Source organism: Xenopus laevis, chromosome 1S (assembly GCF_017654675.1).
Source record: "Xenopus laevis strain J_2021 chromosome 1S, Xenopus_laevis_v10.1, whole genome shotgun sequence".
Lineage (NCBI taxonomy): Eukaryota > Metazoa > Chordata > Amphibia > Anura > Pipidae > Xenopus > Xenopus laevis.
In genome coordinates this window covers 151356819-151375663 of record NC_054372.1, presented here as the reverse complement: position 1 = coordinate 151375663, position 18845 = coordinate 151356819, and the positions used below count along the sequence as shown (strand labels likewise).

Below are 18845 nucleotides of genomic sequence, written 5' to 3'. Positions count from 1 at the left end.
AATTCATTCCCTAGTCTGTTTTCTATAATTTGTCATATGCTAGCCAACAATTTATAACTGTATTTTTTAACCTTTTCCATAACATTAATGGGCCTATCAAACCTCAAATTTTTCTGAGTTTTAAAGGGCAAAATCATGAAATGATGTAGAAGTCAATGGTAGATGGTCCCTTTAACAATAAGAACATGTTTTTTTTTACCTTCAGGATTCTTGATAGTTTTGGCCTGTTTGTTCTGGTTTTTGTTTGATAATCTGATAAATTCAATTTTTTTGGGGGGCTTCATAGTTTTTGTAGTGATAATTCTACAAAGTTGCACGATTCGAATCAACACTCAATTTTGTCATTACTTTTCCTCACTGGATTTTATCGAGAATAGTAATTGGTACATAAATTAAAGGCAACCGGGTTTGGGAGTTTCGTCGATTTTTTTTTTTTTTAATAAGTGAGAAAAAGTCAAGTTTTAGTACTTATGCCCCTTAATGTCGGCTGAGAATGTTGAATCATTAGTTAGTAGATCATGTTAGATAGTAGATATGTTATTAACATATTAAAGAAACAGTAACACCAACAAATTTAAGTGTTTTAAAGTGATTAAAATATAATGTACTGTTGCCCTGCACTGGTAAATTGGTGTTTTCTTCAGAAACTCAAACATAGTTTATATAAACAAGTTGCTGTGTAGCCATGGGGGATCTTCTTACCTTGTCTACTCTACTAGGAAATCATTTAAACACTAAATAAACACAACAGACTGGTTTTGCTTCCAGTAATGATTAATTACATTTTAATTTGGATCAAGAACAAGGTACTGTTTTATTATTACAGAGAAAAAGGGAATCTGTTTTAAAAATGTGGATTATTTATATAAAATGGAGTCTATGGGCAACAGCCTTTCCGTATTTCGGAGCTTTCTGGATAACGGGTTTCCGGATAATGGATCTCATACCTTTACAAATATATTAGGTTGAATTGGTTCAGTTTACATTCACACAGAAAGCCAAACATAACAGATGGCTGGGACTTTAACTGACATTAGTCTGGTACATTGCGTGACAATTGGACCTTATCTTGTATGAGCACAAAATTAGAATTCTCCGTATACAACAATTTTTGAACTCCTAAGATAAACAGATGCTCACACTGAGCATTCACCACTAGATGGTGCTATTTCTTACACATAAATGTTGCTGTATCCTGTTTAGTTACTTATAAGAGCAGATTAAACAAAGAGTGAAATTAGAGCTCACCCACTTTCTGTTCATTCCTCTGGGATTTTTAGAAGCATATTAATCAAATGGTGAACTGTAACTTTCTCCCATTGATAAATACACTATTTCTATGCAACTGCATAGAGATGAAATGGGACCACACAGCAGACCAATACTACTGACTATTATAAATAAGCATTGTGTGACACCACTAGATTGCAGCTAGTTAGTGGTTAAAGGTAAATGGCAGGCAGAAAGGGAATGGGGCCTCCTGGTTCCTCTGTGATCCAAAAGGTCAAGCAGTTCAGTTAGTACAACACTACATAGTTACTATGCAGGGGCAGACATATAGCCTATGCACCTTTTGTCTGGCAATGCAGTTATTTTTTTTTATAATATGATCATTTTTAACAATAAATCATTATTTCATCTTTGCAGTACCAATGATTAGTGTTGGTGGCTATGGGCAGGGCTGCCATCAGAAGGGCACGGGGGACAATCACCCGGGCCAGGTGACTTCTATATGTGAAGGGGGGCCAGGCCATGCTGCATTTCCTGGATTAGCCTGGCCTTGTTGAGCTGCCGAAGTAGGAGCTGAGTTGCGCCAAAGTAGGAGCCAAGTTGCGCCAAAGTAGGAGCCGAACCTTGCCGAAGTAGGAGCAGGGCTTCCGCCGAAATAGGAGCAGAGCCTCCGCCGAAGTAGGAGCCGAGCCTCAGCCGAAGTAGGAGCCGAGACTCCGCCGAAGTCAGTGGTGTAACTGGATATTATTGGGCCCCACAGCAAATTATTTTTCAGGCCCCCAAAATGTCTACAGATTGACCTGTTTTACCAATATTTATTGAAACTGTAAATGAATTAGGGCCTCATGGGCCCCTTTGGCTTCTGATGAAGTGACCTTGTAGTCACGAAACGCGTAGAGCCATGCACTCCCCTGCCCTGCACTTCTGGATTGTGTGATTTTAATGAAGTTTACAAATAAAGGAAAATATTTTATACAGTTCTCTTTACATGATGACTCTATCCAAAGAAGTTCACCGACTTGTGCGCCTTTATTATAGAGTCTCATGGGCCCCTATACCTCCTGGGCCCCCTGCAGCTGCACGGTCTGCTTCCTCTGTAGTTACAAAACTGGCCGAAGTAGGAGTCGAGCCGCCACAAAAGTAGGAGCAGACCCGCCACCTATGTAGGAGCGGAGCCCTACCGAGCATCTGCCGAAGCAGGAGCCAAGCCGCCACCGAAGTAGGAGCTGAGTGCCGCCAAAGTACAACCTGAGTGGCGCCGAAGTAGGAGCCAAAGCCACAGAAAGGAGCAGAGGAAGAAGAAAGTTAAGTTCCACTGAACACCATTGGCCTTCTTTTTTTTAAATTAAACCGTTGGGCACGAATTTTTTTCTACTTCATTATCCGAAGTCGCCCGAAGTTGCCTCACAAGGAAACTTCGGAAAACGAAGCGCCGCGAGAGCCATGCCGCAGGCGTTTTCTCATTCTTGCAGGCGGAAGACAGGGGGAAGCCATTTGGGGAGATTAGTAGCCCCAAAAACGTAGCGATTAGTTGCCGGGCCACTAAATCTCCCTGAATCTCCAGATGTGACCTTACCCAAGTGAGTTTCCCCAAGAGGTCTGCTTATCTTAAGTTGTTACAATTAAAACTTAAAACGCCACTCAGACTGGCGCAGCCTAGCAGAATATAATGGAATCAATTACCAAATGCGTTTTAACGCATCAAACGCGGAAAAGCGCCCGTGTTTAAGGGATTGTAAGCGGAGCGCTATGGAGTGACTAGTGATTAGCATCCGTGAATAACCTGAAGGTTCCTGGCAGTACGAGGTGCCAAGCTCAGCTCCAGGGCACTTGGGCGAGAAGCTTCCCATTTGCTACAGAAAGCTGCTGTTGGGTAGAAACCAATGCAAGGGGTGCTGGGAGGTGAGTCGGAGGAATCCCAGTGGGAGTACAAGGAGGAGGGTAACTGCACCGTCGCTCCACCCCTCGTGGTCAGAGAAGGACTTGAGAGTCACTTTCGGTTTAGCAGGAATGATTAGCGCCCGTACTGCACGTCCCGGGGGAAGAGAAGAGCCATCCATTTAACTGGAGCAGTCTCGTAGCACTTCTGTCCTGCTGTCACCTGTACGGCCCGAACTCATTCCCAGACCACGTGGATCAAGCGCTGACAGGAGTCTCTCTACATCGCAAGCGCTTTGCCTACTGGGACAGAGGAAGGGAAGATCTGTAGGGTCCCACGGTGACTCCGGTCCTGGGCCATGTGACAGGCACATGTGTGTGCTGTGAGCCAGTGGTCTCCCCCGTGTGCTGTGAGCCAGTGGTCTCCCCCGTGTGCTGTGAGCCAGTGGTGTCCCCGGTACTACTCGGTGCTACATGCAGAGGACACTGCAGGACAAGAAGTGGATCGTCTCTATTGTCTTTACATAACAGATCTCGGCATGGGAACCGTGTGCTGTGTGTATATTGGCGGGGATCTGCCGCACACATCACCCTGAGCACCCCCTCCCCCACCAGGGATCTCCCTACTTGGAGTCGCCCTCTCAGTGCTGGCCTCTAGCTCAGCGGTCACATCACATGTAAAGTAACTGCCTTCTGTGTGTGTGTCTCCTGCCGGAAATGATGAAGGGTTAAAGCGTTCTTTATTTTGAGGGTTGGTTTCCTCCCTTGAAGAACTCATGCATTGTTATGGCTTGAAGCACCATGGGGCTTCGGAAGGAACACAGCTTCTCCAGCAGGTAAATACCGACCAGTGTGTCTGATCAAAGGACCAGTCGCATAGCTGACAGTCTGATCCCCACGTGCAGCCAGATATCCTAAAATATCCATACCAGGACCCAGTCTTGAGCTGCTGTGTGATGCCACTATACTATCAGCTCACATCTTTACACCAATTCCTCTCCCCACCTAACCACATGCCAGGCTGATCACACGAGGGCCTCATGCATAACTCTCTAGAGCTTAATAACTAGCTGACAACAGGCTTTAGTGATAACTTTGTGTACCTGTGTGGTTGTGCTTTTTGCCACAATTCATAGGGCACAGAAGAATTCTACTGTTGCAAGCATGAAATGTGCCAACGACCAGGGTATAAGTAAATGGGATTTAGATCACTTTTGTATAAGGTACAGTTCACATATACAGTCTGATTTGGCCACATAACTGCCGCCTAATTAAAGGCACCTTATAGTATGTATTGCACATACTTTCTGTGGAACACACTGGCATAAACGCTTAGAGCGCAGGCCAAAAACAGCATTATGGGGAATAAAACAGCAGTATGTAACACGTTTGTTCAATTTTTTACTTCTTTGACGTCGCCCTTCATTGTCCCAGAGTTGCCAAAAACTGCTAAGGATTATTGAAAGTTGTCGTTTATGCTCAACTGAACTATCTGTCTTTGTGTCTCAAGTCCCACTGAGCCTGCAATTGTGTTGCACAGAGATGCCAAAAAATGTCATTCCATCAGCTGCTGAGGCCGTGGGATATTGTACTTCACTGCAGCTACAGGGAAGGGAAAGTGACTCCAGGAGATCATTTCTCTTTTTACATTTTTCCTGGTGACAGTATTGTGTGTGTGTGTAGAATACCCATAACAAGCATATAAATATATATATATATATTCCTGTGATATTGTTATTACTGGTGTGATGATGCAACTGTAAATTGTAAAAAAAATATTGTGCAATAGTTGTGAAATTGCACATTGTACATTATAAATAATGGGCTACCAACAAAATGTTGCCTTTAGCTTTTTGAACGTGACTGCCATTTGTGGGATCCACTATAAAACTCCTAGTACCCTCTTGTCCTCCCCCAACAGCTTTCCCCAGTAATAAAAGCTGAATGTTGGCCTTCAATAAAATCACCGGCTGGGTAACACTGATACAAAGTTTTACCCTTCTGTCAGAAACGTTCTCTTTGTTACCTGCTATATCCCATGCTCTCCTACAGACGGGTGATGCTTAGCAGAGCTCTGGCCAGCCGCTCTATTTGCACTCACGGCTCTGGTTACATGACAAACATGGACACACACTTCTAAGAAAGTCTGTCTTTGTATATCCATTATAACTCTCTTGTATTTTAACAAATAAATCAAAACATTTCCTTTTGGTTATGATATTAAAATGAATCTAAAATAAAATTATCTTTTGAAAATTACATATGGAATAGTATGCCCCCTACTGAAAGTATAAGGATATTAGAAACCGCTGAGGAGTTCCGTGACTTTCTATAACCATGAAGCAGGAGACGTTCTCAATGAGGTTAAAGGGGTGGTTCACCTTCACGTTAACTTGTAGTATGTGTTAGAATTTTTAATTCTAAGTAACTTTTCAATTGGTCTTCATTATTTATTTTTTTTATAGTTTTTGAATGATTTTCCTTCTTCTTCTGACTCACTGACCCCATCTAAAAAAATGAATTCTCTGTAAGGCTACACATTTATTGTTATTGCTACTTTTTAGTACTCCTATTTCTATTCAGGCCCTTTCCTATTCATATTCCAGTCTCTTATTCAAATCAATGTATGGTTGCTAGGGTAATTTGGACCCTAGCAACCAGATTACTGAAATTGCAAACTGGAGAGCTGCTGAATAAAAAGTCAAATAACTCAAAAACCACAAATAATAAAAAATGAAAACCAATTGCAAATTTTCTCGGAATTTCACTATCCATAACATATTAAAAGTTAATTTAAAGGTGAACGACCCTTTAATATTAACTTCTGATGAACAAGTCCTGTGTTGTGATGAAGGGTGTATAGCAATGTAAATGGTACTGGTGGTTCACTGTTGCCATTACAGCACAGACCACCTTTGCAGCAGTTGGGCTAATGATAAATTATGGTCTGATTTATTTACCAGCAAACCTTGATGTTGTAGTTCAGCAGGAGTTTGAACTACTTTCAGTAGTTCTGTTACAGTGAGCTGCCAAAGCGGTAGCATCACATTAGGATTTCTATGGAGACCTGCTTTTAAGTGATACTATAAGTGGAAACTTTAACCCTTGTGTAGCTGCTCTTTGGAAAGTATTTTTACCCTTTAAATTATTATTATTGCCTTGTAATGGGGTGGAGATTCTCATATTTATATATAGGATATTTAGCTGTTGTAATAGTCAGAGAGTCTGTGGTTCATGTATGTGCAGTCTCGAGAGTATATGGCAATTCTTGGACCATGTGTAGTTCATTAAACTAATAAATATTTATAAATTGTAAAGGATATGGACCCTCAGTCATCTTCAGTTCTTGGTACAGTAATACCTGTATGTATCTACTTGTTCAAGGTACAGATTCCACTCTATGAACAAACCACAGTTGAAGTCAACTACAAATGCTTGAGGGTATTAGATATACATGTATGGGACCTGTTATCCAGAATGCTCAGAATGTAAACATTTAATATACGCAATAGCCTGGTTCTGCTTCCAATAAGGATTAATCATATCTTAGTTTGGTTCATGTATAAGTTATGGTTTTCTTATTACAGAGAAAAATAAAATAATTTTTTAAAAATTTGGAGAAAATGTAGTCTGTGGCAGACAGCCTTTCTGTAATTCTGAGCTTTCTGAATAACGGGTTTCTGGATAATGGATCCCATACCTCTACTAGTGAAATACAAATGTTTGTATGTTTGTACTAGTGTATGTGAGAGGCAAGCAATAGAGATTTTTATGAGAGGCCAATGGGCTGTTTAAGACTTTAAAGGGGTTGTTCACAGTACAAACACTTTTTTTCAGTTCAGTTGTTTTCAGATTGTTCACCATAAACAAAGACTTTTTTTCAGTTGCTTTTTATCTTTCATTTTTTACCTTTTTTTTTACCAAAATGTAAGTTTAATGTTCGTGTCCCTGGTGTAGCAGTCTGGCAGCTCAGTGAAACAGGAGCAGATTCTGAACTGTTACAATTTGCTACATTTATTTGATACTGCTGATAAATTTATCGCATAATTGTATCTGTGGAATATTAGCAACTATTCTATCAATTCTAACAGCTGCCTTTAATGAAACTCAGGGATTCTGCTCAGAACAAATGTATTCACTAAATGTATCAATTTAGAGCAGTTAAAGAGTCGGCGACCCCCCCCCCAGAGCTGCTTTAGAAGGTGACAATTGAAACTTTACACTTAAATATTAGAAAAACGTTCACAAATCGAAAATAGAAAGTCATTGGAAAAAGCATTTTTTCTGGTGAACTGTCTGAAACCAACTGAACTTAAAAAAAGTGTTTGAAGGTGAACAACCCCCTTAAAAGGATAATAGTATCCACTGTTGGACATTGCTACTGTACATTTCTATACCATTAGGACCCAGAAAACATTTCCATGTTATTACATGTCTCCTTCTTGGCTTCCCATTCCAAACACTGTCTTCAAGTATTTCAAGGGCTTCAGGCCGAATGGAAGCATAATGTGTGTCTGGTCACATATATATCCAAATGCTGTTGTTCAGTTTGCTTGGGCCCATGTCTTTAATGTTTGGACCATTGAGTCCTCATCTGCCAATGCACCATGCATCCACTAACAAGGTCTGATCTCTGGCCCTACAGCTACTGACATTGTAATTTATATGTAACGATAAGATAACAGTTTTCAGGCTGAGGAATGAACCTGTTGTAGGACAGCATCATCCTTTGCAGTTGGCATGTACTAGAGCTTGACGTTCTACACTGGAGTAGTTGTATGTAGATAGGCACATTTACTGGATGTGTTCGAATTAAACATAGCTCCTGTTAAGCACTGGGAGGAGACGTTATGGTGTAAGGATGGTTTTCTCTATGGAGAAAGAGAGTGTAAGCTGCAGGGAGTTCTCTCGTAATTAAATGCCAGCACTCTAAAAGAAAGTGAAAGCAGGGTATTACTAGCGCCTGTGTATCACAATCTCCTGCTGTGCTACGGGAGATGTCCCTGATTTTCTACATTTAGGGAAACTTCCAAACGTCTTTCTTCACAGTTATCATCAACATTTTAATAAAACTTTGTAACAGGGAAACAGTTCCCATTTTTAAAGTTCATAATTTAAAGTAGAATGTTACTTCTTTCAAAGGAATGCTGTTAAACAGGACAAAGAGATTTTAAATATATGTGTACATTCTGTTTTAGGCAACAAAAGATCTTTCTTGATATATATATATATATATATATATATATATATATATATATAATGTATATATATATATATGTATGTCAAAGGTACTGTGTATTTCTATGCTTTTTGCTCTTTTTCCTCTTTTTGCACTCATGTATACAATAGAAATGCTGAATGTCAGTGGGGTCATTAATCATCCAGCTATTTCCTTCCCCTTAATTGTTAGCCATTGTTATTCCACATATATATGAGCATGTGTTAGTCATATGAGAAACAGGAAAGATATTAAAAATGTACAGCAGATTCTGCTTCATGACCTATATTTATTTTTAATTGTAAAGGATGTGTGTATGTCTGAAACTTTAGTTTTAATTAAAATTAGTTTTAATAACCCCCCCCCAGGAATTCATAAAGCAACCTATTTATTTAGGTTAAAGATTTGGGTCGTTTTTCAGGTGTTTTGCTCAAAAATACCTGTCTATAAACTTTAATGTTAATTGTGCTGGTTATATTGATTGGAATTGCTGAGTGCCATTTTTTCTCATCTGTGGCCAGCAGGCAATAAAATCCCATTGTATGAAATGTTGCAAATGCTGTGTTACAAAAAAGATAAAAACACAAATCACCCCACTGTCCCTTTGTTTTTATCCTTCTGATTCAAGCAGAGGTCTGACTGCAGTCAGTATTCAAAATTTCACAATATCAGGAAGGATAGAAAATAACCCCCACTTGATCAGTTAGACTAAGGCAGTCACAATGTAATTTTAACACACTTATTAAATGTCAGTTAAGTTGTAAGCACTTCGATAAACACCACTAATTAGTGCATAAGGTTGAATATATCACTTAGTAATAAGTTATAAAGTGCAGTGCAATAAGTTACAGTAATTATAAAGAGCTCTGAAATCCAAAGGATCTATATTACCATAAACCAGACGGAACCCCTTCACACGGATTTATACCCTACCAATATAATCAATAGTATTGTGCCAATGGATTAAGTGCTACCCCAATTAATCACCGGTTTCTAAATGAATTGTTTGTAATGTTAATAACATTACAAACAATTCATTTAGAAATGCTGTGTTACATAAATAAATTTTTTCGGGCCTCTCGACATATATATCATTAGGCCAGTAGTTCCCAAACTGTATGGCTGAGCCCCATACGCAGCAGGAGTATGTGCAGGCCTTTCAGCCTGAATGCAAGTTAAGAAACAGTTTGGGCTGTGTACCTTTTCCCACTCCTAGATACTCCTGAAAGTGTAACTTTAAGGCCCGTGTTAGGTGAGTTATATCATACCTCCCAACTGTCCTGTTTTTCTGCAGTATAGTCCAGATTTTGACAGCTCAGCCGCAGGCCTGGGTTTCTGGACTGAAATGTCCAGAGTTTTTCAATGATCTCCTGCACTGACGCCAAAAAAATATACGTTGCCGGGCGATTAATCTCCCCAAATCTGAGCGTGTGCCTTTAAAGGTATCACTAAAGAGATTAACTGGCCCCTGTATTGTTTAAACTTCAAATTCAGACTGTAATCCCCTGTATTGTTTACACATGTAATCCCCTCTGCATTGTTCACATATGTGACACCTATTGTTCACTCCCCTAAAGCCCTGTTCTGATTACACCTGAGACCCAGACTGAAACTGCCCACATTGTTCACCTGCTGAAGAGGCACCAGCACTATGTCACTGTATGTATCACATCTTAGAGTGGTCCGGATAGGTTTCCCAGTCTCCTGCTCTGTTCTGCCTTCCCTATGCTCCTTTTGTGTGCCATACTTTGCCTGCAATATGCTCCCTGTATGTCCATTGCTCTGCCTGCCTTATGCTCCCTGTGTGTGCCCTACTTTGCCTGTCTTACTCTGCCTGTGTGTGCCATACTCTGCCTGACCCATGCTCCCTGGGTGTGCAGTGCTCTACCCATCCTATGCTCCTCGTGTGTGCCATACCATGATTGGTCTTTGCTCCCTGAGTGTGCCATACTCTGCTTTATGCTCCTTGTGTGTGCCATACTCTGTTTGCCCTATGCTCCCTGTGTGTGCCATACTCTGCCTTCCCTATGCTCCCTGTGTGTGCCCTGCTGTCACGACCGGCACCCTAAATCCAGAACCAGTGCTAGGCTCCCTGCTCTCGGCTCCTGCTTCCGCCTTTCACTTTGGGAGTAGCCCTCAGCTAATTGGATTCCGCCAGGTCTTAATAAGAGAGGGGCCAAGCAAAGGGGCACTGTTGTTAGCAAGATTTTGGACAGAAGGTACAGTTCAAGGAGCAGACAAAAGCATTTGTAGTCTGACAGGCCGGGGTCGGTGCGGGCAGAATACAAGCAAAGTCAATCAGGCAAGGGTTGGTATAGGCAACGTTCACGGATAGTCAGGCAGGCAAGGGTCAATATCGGTAGAAACCAAATAGTCAGGCAGGCACAGGTCAGGATAATCAGAGTCAGGCAGAGAGGATCAACGCGTCGGGTGTCCCCGCTGGCTGTTATTTGTTCTGGGGGTTTGTTAGCATTTGGCATTATTGTTAGGGGCCCCTAAGGTGTTTAATTGTGTGTGTGTGGGGGGGGGGGGTTGTTGTGTTATCCACAGGGGAAGCATATGGATTTATGGTTAGGTCTTAATATGACTTTTCACATATGAGTGATATCCCTGCAGTGAGCACCAATCATTTGGTTTTTTGGTGTGCTACCATGGTCTTGTGGTAACATGGGTGTGGTTTAAAGTGGGTGTGGCTTAAAAAAGGGAGTGGTCAACACTGGCTTCCATTATTGGCCCTCCACCATGTAGGCCAGAAAAATTCTGGCCTGCTGTACCACAGAAGTTGGACAGCAATACTTAATATAAAATGTCATTTTTTCAGATTTAATGAAACCAGTCAGAATTCTTATCACTCCCCTCTAGATTAACAGTACCTTCAAACTGATTGCCCCCATCTGTTAGATAAGCGAGACCTAGCTGTTAATTTTGGGGGCTGCTAGGCTAATGCACATACAAATGCATCAGTTAATAGTGCTGCTCCAGTGAGCTCCGCTGTGCTCTCTCTGTATGTGCGGTCAGTATTTCAAGAGGGGATACAATTCTGGGGTAAGACTGTGCAGGGGGAGGCACGGAGGAGGGGCAGTGGAGACTTAGGGTTAGTCCACACGAGGATATATTCGGGGAGATTTTGTCGCCTGGCGGCGCGGCACACGTGGCGGTGCGTTTTCAATAATCGCCCCAAAGTTGCCTCAAGATACAGAACCAGCAGTGCAGACGGGATAGAATGGTTATGCTTTTATTTGCAAATATATTTACAAATAGAAAAAAGTTGTTGCTTAGACATTTTTTTTTAATAAAACATTAATAAAACAAATTTTGTAGTTTTGCTTTTACATCTTTTCAGTAACTTTAATATAAAGTTTTTTTTTTTCTTAAAAGAGCCTTCATTTCTTTGACCAACATCTGTTAACAGATAACTGCTGAAATTCCAGACTAGAGATTAACAAAACGCTAAAACAAAGCAAAAAAGGAAGGCCAACTGCAATCGGCTCAATATCATGGTCTACCTCATACTAATAGTTAATTTAAAGGTGAACTACCCTTTTAACAGAAACACAGCCTGCAACAGCTGATCCTGGTCTCTGGTTTGCTAGGCTGTTTGCACCATTCAGTGCAGTAGCTTTTTTTTTTTTTTTTACTATAGTGAATATATTCAAGCTGTTTGACTTTCAAGGACTTGTGATTGTGTATTTGGCATAGAGCCCATAACCTGACAGACTAAAACTGGCTCTTGCATTCAAACTGTCTGTTACTGCCACCTAGAACAGATCGTTGAGTGCATGAACTTACTGCTTATTCTACACTTTTAAGAAGGACCTCGTGCTGGTTTTGGGGCCTATAGCAAACCACTGGATTTCATCAATGTGTTTAAATATAGACATATTGATATATAGATATTTCTTGAAGGTAGAAAAAAAGTAAATGTCTTCAAGTCAATACTGTTTATCGCAGAAAAAATGATATCAAGGAAATAATGTGCTTAACTGCTGTAGGAGAAAATGATTGTGCCCATCCTCTTCAGGCCTGAAAGGTAAACATTTCCATTGATAGGCAGTTTTGTGACCCTTCTTGATGCTGCAAATGCAGCTCCAAACACTCTTTTTCTGGTTCTGCAATTTGGGCCCTCCTACTTCAAAACATTTGGCATATTTCATGGCCATCACCTATTTCTATGAGAACAAAGAGACTAAATAGATTGAATAATAGATTATAATATGTAAAGAAAAGAGACTAGTAGAATAGAGTTTGCGTGAGGAGAGGAAGAATAATAGTAGAGAGTGGGCCCCGGATCTAAATTAGTTTGGTGGACCCCTGGTCTAAGGTTTTTTGGGTGGGCCTCTGGTGTCCCAGTCCGATACTGGTGAAGTCCCTTGTTTCTTTTTCACGGAATCACAAATGTTTCAGTACAAAACAGAATGCTTTCGTTTAGTAGCACGTTCAGCTTGGTGATTTCTGTGACGTACTTCAGACTGTGTTACCAGTATTGAAGTGGCACGTGGAGTTCCAGTGAAGCCTGCATCTGTGTTTTGTGCAGGAGGAAGCTTGGCTAGTGACTGGAAGGATGCTGAGTCATTTTCTTGTTGGCAGTGGCAGCACCGATAGAAGGTCAAACGTGGGGGCCCTGTTTAAGGTGTTGAAGCTGAGATACTCCTCATAAGCAAATCCAAGCTAAATCGGAAAGCATTCCCATTTAGGAATGCGAGGTTGGACATTCAGTTGTGTAGATAACTGTGGCCACACGTGTCTGTAAATAAATATGTATTTATTATTTTGTCCCCCTTATAATTGTAAAATAGCCTAAATGATGTACATTGGTGAGAGTTATAAATATGTTTCATGCATATTTTGTTTTTTGGCGGAGAGATGGCCTTTTATGTATAAATTGTTAGGGCAGTTAAAAAATGTGTTGCCAAACTGTCTAGGCATGTGGGGGTGACTTAGTAAAGTCGGGTGGCCATTCAATCGCTGTTTTCAAACGAATTTTCATCTTGAAATCACATATGTAGTTCTCTAGCCATCGTTTCTGTGTTGGAAACTTTGTGTCCAGACCCTTGTACAGCCATAATATTGTCAAGTGATGCCTTCTGTAAAGTTGTCCACTTTGAAACAATGTGGATGTACTCTTTTCCTCTTCCTGCTTTTCTTTCTAACTCTTTCTGTAGGTTTTTCTTAGAGGCATTACAAATAAAAGACTACAAGGAAAACCATATCTTACAAAACTGATTTCAGGGGTAAAAAAACTATAGCTGAAAGCACTGCGGTTGCTGATGGCTTTTATGTTCAGTGCAGACAATGCAAATTTAAGTGTAAGTGGGGGAATGGAATATATGTTGTTAGCTAATAAAATTTCCCAATCGCAAAGGGTTTTTGCAACAAAATGTTTAACGAAACTCCAGAGCAGGTGTTAACACTAACCTTTGCTTAGTGAAAATGCGCAGTGTAATATTCGCCAGTGAATAATTTTACATTGCCAGCAACACAAAATGCCATCTTAAGGAACACTTTGTTTTTAATTACATTCCCCCCTTAGTGAGTTACATACTTGGATGTATTGCTGTGAGCTTCATGTCCCTTTATTCTTGTGACCTAGGTAAAAATGTGGGGAATATAAAAGCAGCCATTCATAGTATTTTTATGTATGTATTTGTTTAATAATATAGTCCTGCCTCTACATGTAGTGTTTTACGTATTTCGAGAACAATAATTACCAATGGTGTGCACAAGCAAGCTAATAGGCTAATTCTAGATTGGTTATCCAGAAAGCTCCTAAGGCCATCTCCCATAGACTTTATATTAATCAGGTAATTCCAATTGATTGATTTCCTTTGTTGTAGTAATAAAACAGTACAGTGCACTTGATCTTATATATAATATATATTGTAACAATTTTAGGTTGTTGGACGTGGTCTTACTGAGGAATAGACATTTGAGTACACTTCCAAACACTCCAAAACAGAGGCACATACAGTTTAATTAAGCATTACTGGTCTTTGGCCAGTTTATTGGAGGCTTTTGCAGAGAGGAAAAAAAAAACAAAATACAGAAAACAAAAGAAAATCCTAAACCTGTCCTGTTCTAACTAATACAAAGAGGCTTTCCCTTACTAACCCAGGACAATGGCCTTGTGCCCCAATCCACAACAAAACAAAATGCACCAAAAAGTTTTCCACACTTACAAAGCCGTTGGAACACACAGAACAGCAGCTCCTGTTTCCCCCAAGGTTCCTTTTCTTAGGGAGCCAACCCCTGTGCAGCTGGGAACCCAACTCACCTGGAGCGGCCTACTGGAATGGAGCACTCACCAACTTTTGTCCATTGACTTTGGGCACTTCGTAAACCAGCTTTTACATAAGCTAAACAATAGTAAAACAAAACATTTTTATTTTTCCCCATTGCAGAACTGACATTTGCATACACTGCATCAACCTGTTTCCCAGTGCTTCTCTTACAATATATGACATACCTTCCTTCCTGAATTTGACAGCTCAACACACAGTCCCGGATTGTTACTGAAATGTCCCAGCTTTCTCTTTGATTTCCTGCACTGAACAGCCGGAAAAGATACAACATTTTTAAAACTTAATTGGCTTTTGGCAAAGAGCCCAGAATACTTGGCAGGTGCACTTAGATACTTTTGTAATAATTTAAGATAAGCAAAGAAACAATTGTAACAATTTAAGATAAGCCAAGAAACAATTGTAACAGGACGACGGCTCCAGGTGAGCCCAAACGCGTTTATACACCATGCACCAATAAATAACTTCTTGATACACGCTGGATGGCTTTGCTGTGAGTGCTTTCATGGACTGTGAATAATAAGTATTGATTGGTTAGCACCCAGCAATTCACTATGTGAATGGTGAGTGCCGATTATCTCTAACAAATACATAAAAAACAACAACTATGAACACTTGCTTTTATATTCCCTACGTTTTAGCCTAGGTCATTGTGTCTCTGATCATTTGCCTGTATAATTACCAGCATTCCTTGCAAACCCTTCCTTAGAATTATGGTCTGTTATAAAGCAATGATGTGATCGATGGCTAGCCTATACAATGTTGTAGTAATTGCCAACCTGTGGCTTTTTGTCAGTATATTTCTGTACACGCGTCCTAGCTGTTTAGTGCTGGAATTTGCAGTTGATTGCTGTCTGTGGATCCTGAGCACATTTATCTTGGGAGATTAAAAAAAAATTATCAAAACTCTAGCTTTGGTTATGAAACAAAATTCTAAGGAAATAAGCCACCCATAAATTCCTCACGTCCAATGGATTTATGAAGACTACATGAATCACTTGGTGGGCTTCTCCTGTGCATACTCCGGGTGATTTAAATACATTTAGGGGCTGGTACAGATGTGTACCACTAGTAAAAAAAATACAGATCGTTTTACTATATAGTTTCCTTGCTGGAACAATAATTTCAGTGCAGAAAACAATTGTGTTAATCCTTCTTTTCATATACAATTTGCAGTGGGTATAAAAAAAACTTTTCCAGGTCACAGCCCTTCCATTTTACCAAATACTGTAATTGTTTTTCTCTCATTCTGAATTCAAGAATTCAAATTCCTCTTGTTGTCCATAACCCACAGGAGGTGGTTCATTTGGGCTTTTGCCATGGAGTGTTTATTCGTTTTATAGTTATTGGCCAGATATTTAATTAGTCGTCTTGAACAGCTGGAACAGAACAGCAGGAGGTAAATATTTCTGTATTTAGCCCGTAGTTTGCAAGGAATGGAGATGGTGAATTGAAGAATGATGAGCATTATCATAAATAAACTCTGCTAAAGCTAAAAGTTGCAAGCAGTCATGTTGTAAAAAGGAGGAAGAGCATCTTTAATATTCAAGGATTGTTTCTTTCCATGTGGCCATTAGGTTGAGGATGAAAAGCCAAAGAGGGCCTTGCTAAGGGACTTCCAGAACTGATGTAAATTGAACCCCTATGTCAGAGACAACTTCATCATGAACTCCATGGAAGCAGATCATTTCTTTGACCAAAGTTTCAGTAGTTTCAGCAACAGAAGTAAACTTTGGAAGAGGAATAAGATTATCCATTCTAGTGAAGCAATCCACACATTTTTAAAATATTGGTTAAAAGAGCACTAAACCCTAAAGACGAATATGGCTAGAAATGGCAAACGAGAAGGGACCATATACCAGTGTGTGAGAACTTTACATGCAGTTTCCAGTAGTGAAGCATTTCTAGAACAGTGGGCTGTAGTTTCCCATATCTTGTCCCTGGTTTCTTTATCTATAGTAGTGTTAAGATCCTTGTCCCTTGCAGTAACGTATGACAGAGGAGTTTGGAATCGTGTATCAAGGAGTAATCGATTCAATTATGAGAGTAGACCCTTTGCATATGGATATTTAATGCAAGCGTTTTCAAAGTAGGTGGGGGTTATAGGCGTTTTTTTCTTATTGTAGGTATGTATAAAGTGATTTATTTGTTGGTATTGAAATACCTCTGATAGGGGAAAATTATGAGTTTCCTGTATAGTGAGCCAGGTTTTAGGACCTGATATAGAATAAAAATTGTATATAGACTTACCTTTGGAAATATATGGGGGATAAGCCAGGGGGAAACAAAGGATTGCCAAGAATCCAAGTGCTGCTGGATGGGAAGATGAGATAAGTTTGTCTGAGTATTTGTATTTATCCCAGATGTTCAGGGAATGATTTAGGAAGGGATCCGTAATTTCTGGACGTTTTGCTACAGGGCACCACAGTAATGCTTGTGGGGTAACTGGATGTATTGATATTGGATGTGTTGGTATTTCAACATTGTTACCCATTTAGTGGTGTGGATGCATGCTTGTGTATGAGGGGTACCAATTGTGCTGCTATATAATAGTAACATGAATTAGGGATGCCTAGACCTCCTTGGCATTTAGTCCTGTACATGGTTTGTCTAGTGATTCTGGGATGTTTATCTGCCCAAATGAATTGAAATACCTTTCTCAGTATGGCTTGACGATCATGAGTTGGGATTGGCAGTGCACTAAAGTAGTATAGCAGTTTAGGTAAGAGAGACAGCTTAAAGGCATGTACAGGGTCGGACTGGCCCGGCGGGAAACCGGGAAAAAACCCGGTGGCCCCCGACCCATCATGGGCCCCCGCCGGCCCAGACCAATCGTGGTATTTTAAAAAATAAAAAAAAAGCCGGAGCGCCGTGCCGTCTGCGCATGTGCGGCAGCACCACGCTGTCTGCCGGTGTGGAACAGAAGGAAGGCAGCGCACGGCACGGTGTGGAGCAGCAAGGGGGGGCCCTGGACAGCTGTCCCGGTGGGCCCCCGGGCCCCCCAGTCCGACACTGGGCATGTATTCTCCCAAACCAGGAGAGATCCATCTTTGACCATTGTCGTAGGGTCTCATCTGTATCGCCTTAGGGGATTGATATAGTGTTTTCAGAATAGTGGTAAAGTGGGGTCCAATCCCCCATTTATCCAGTATGAAGTATAAGTAGTGCCATGATATGGAGTCAAAAGCTTTGCGAATATCTATGGACAGCAGCATACCTTGTTGTTTTGTTTTATGTAGTGTATCTATTAGCTGTAGGATTCTTCTAATGCAGGGCTGTACAACTGGTAGCCCACGACCCCCCTTATGTGGCCCTCCACATCAAAGTCTGCCTGTTGTGTCTGCTTACCATGTGTAAAATTTAAAAGGTATCACTACAGAGATTAACTGGCCCCTGCATTGTTTCAACCTCAAATTCACACATGTAATTCCCCCTGCATTGTTCACACTTGTGACACCTCTATTGTTCACACCTGAGACCCAGACTGAAACTGCCCACATTGTTCACCTGTTCACACTTTATACAAAATGCTAATGGGGCACCAGCACTGTGTCACTGTATGTAGTACATATTAGACTGGTCCTGATTCCTGTCTCTTGCTCTGTTCTGTCTTCCCTATGCTCCTGTGTGTGTCATACTTTGCCTGCTCTTTGCACCCTGTGTTTGCCATACTCTGCCTGACCTATGATCCCAATGGAACATAAGCCTGGTATTTTTTCTGGGGGTTTGTTAGCATTTGAAAATTATTGTTAGTGGCCCCTAAGGTGTTTAATCATATGCTGGGGTAATGTATTATACACAGGGGAGGAGGAGGAATATGGATTTAAGGGTATGTCTTAATATGACTTAACTTTTTTCACATACAGTATGAGTGACATCCCTGCCGGTGCCGGGCCAAGGTCGTTTGGCACCCTAGACAAGAGCTTCAATCAGTGCCCCCCTGTCCTGCATTACCATTTACCTCCTTACCATGATGGTTTTTACATAAAGAGAGCACTTTCTCATTTATATTACTGCCCCCTGTACCAGCAAGCCCAGCAGACGTCCATCATACTGCCCCCCCAAACCTGTGCCAGTAGCCATCCATTATACTGCCCCCCCATGCCTGTGCCAGTAGTCATCCATTATACTGCCCCCCATACCTGTGCCAGTAGCCATCCATTATACTGCCCCCCCATGCCTGTGCCAGTAGTCATCCATTATACTGCCCCCCATACCTGTGC

General features: G+C 40.9%; 1 protein-coding gene across 1 annotated transcript in view; it reads left to right on the top strand.

The window, feature by feature from the left end:
* Positions 1 to 2766: 2766 nt before the first annotated feature.
* The window catches only part of sh2b3.S (SH2B adaptor protein 3 S homeolog), an 85456-nt gene continuing 69377 nt past the window's right edge, over positions 2767 to 18845 (top strand). The window contains exon 1 of the mRNA XM_018244217.2: positions 2767 to 3944. The gene's annotated coding sequence lies outside the window, so the exon portion shown is untranslated. The remainder of the gene's footprint in view (positions 3945 to 18845) is intronic.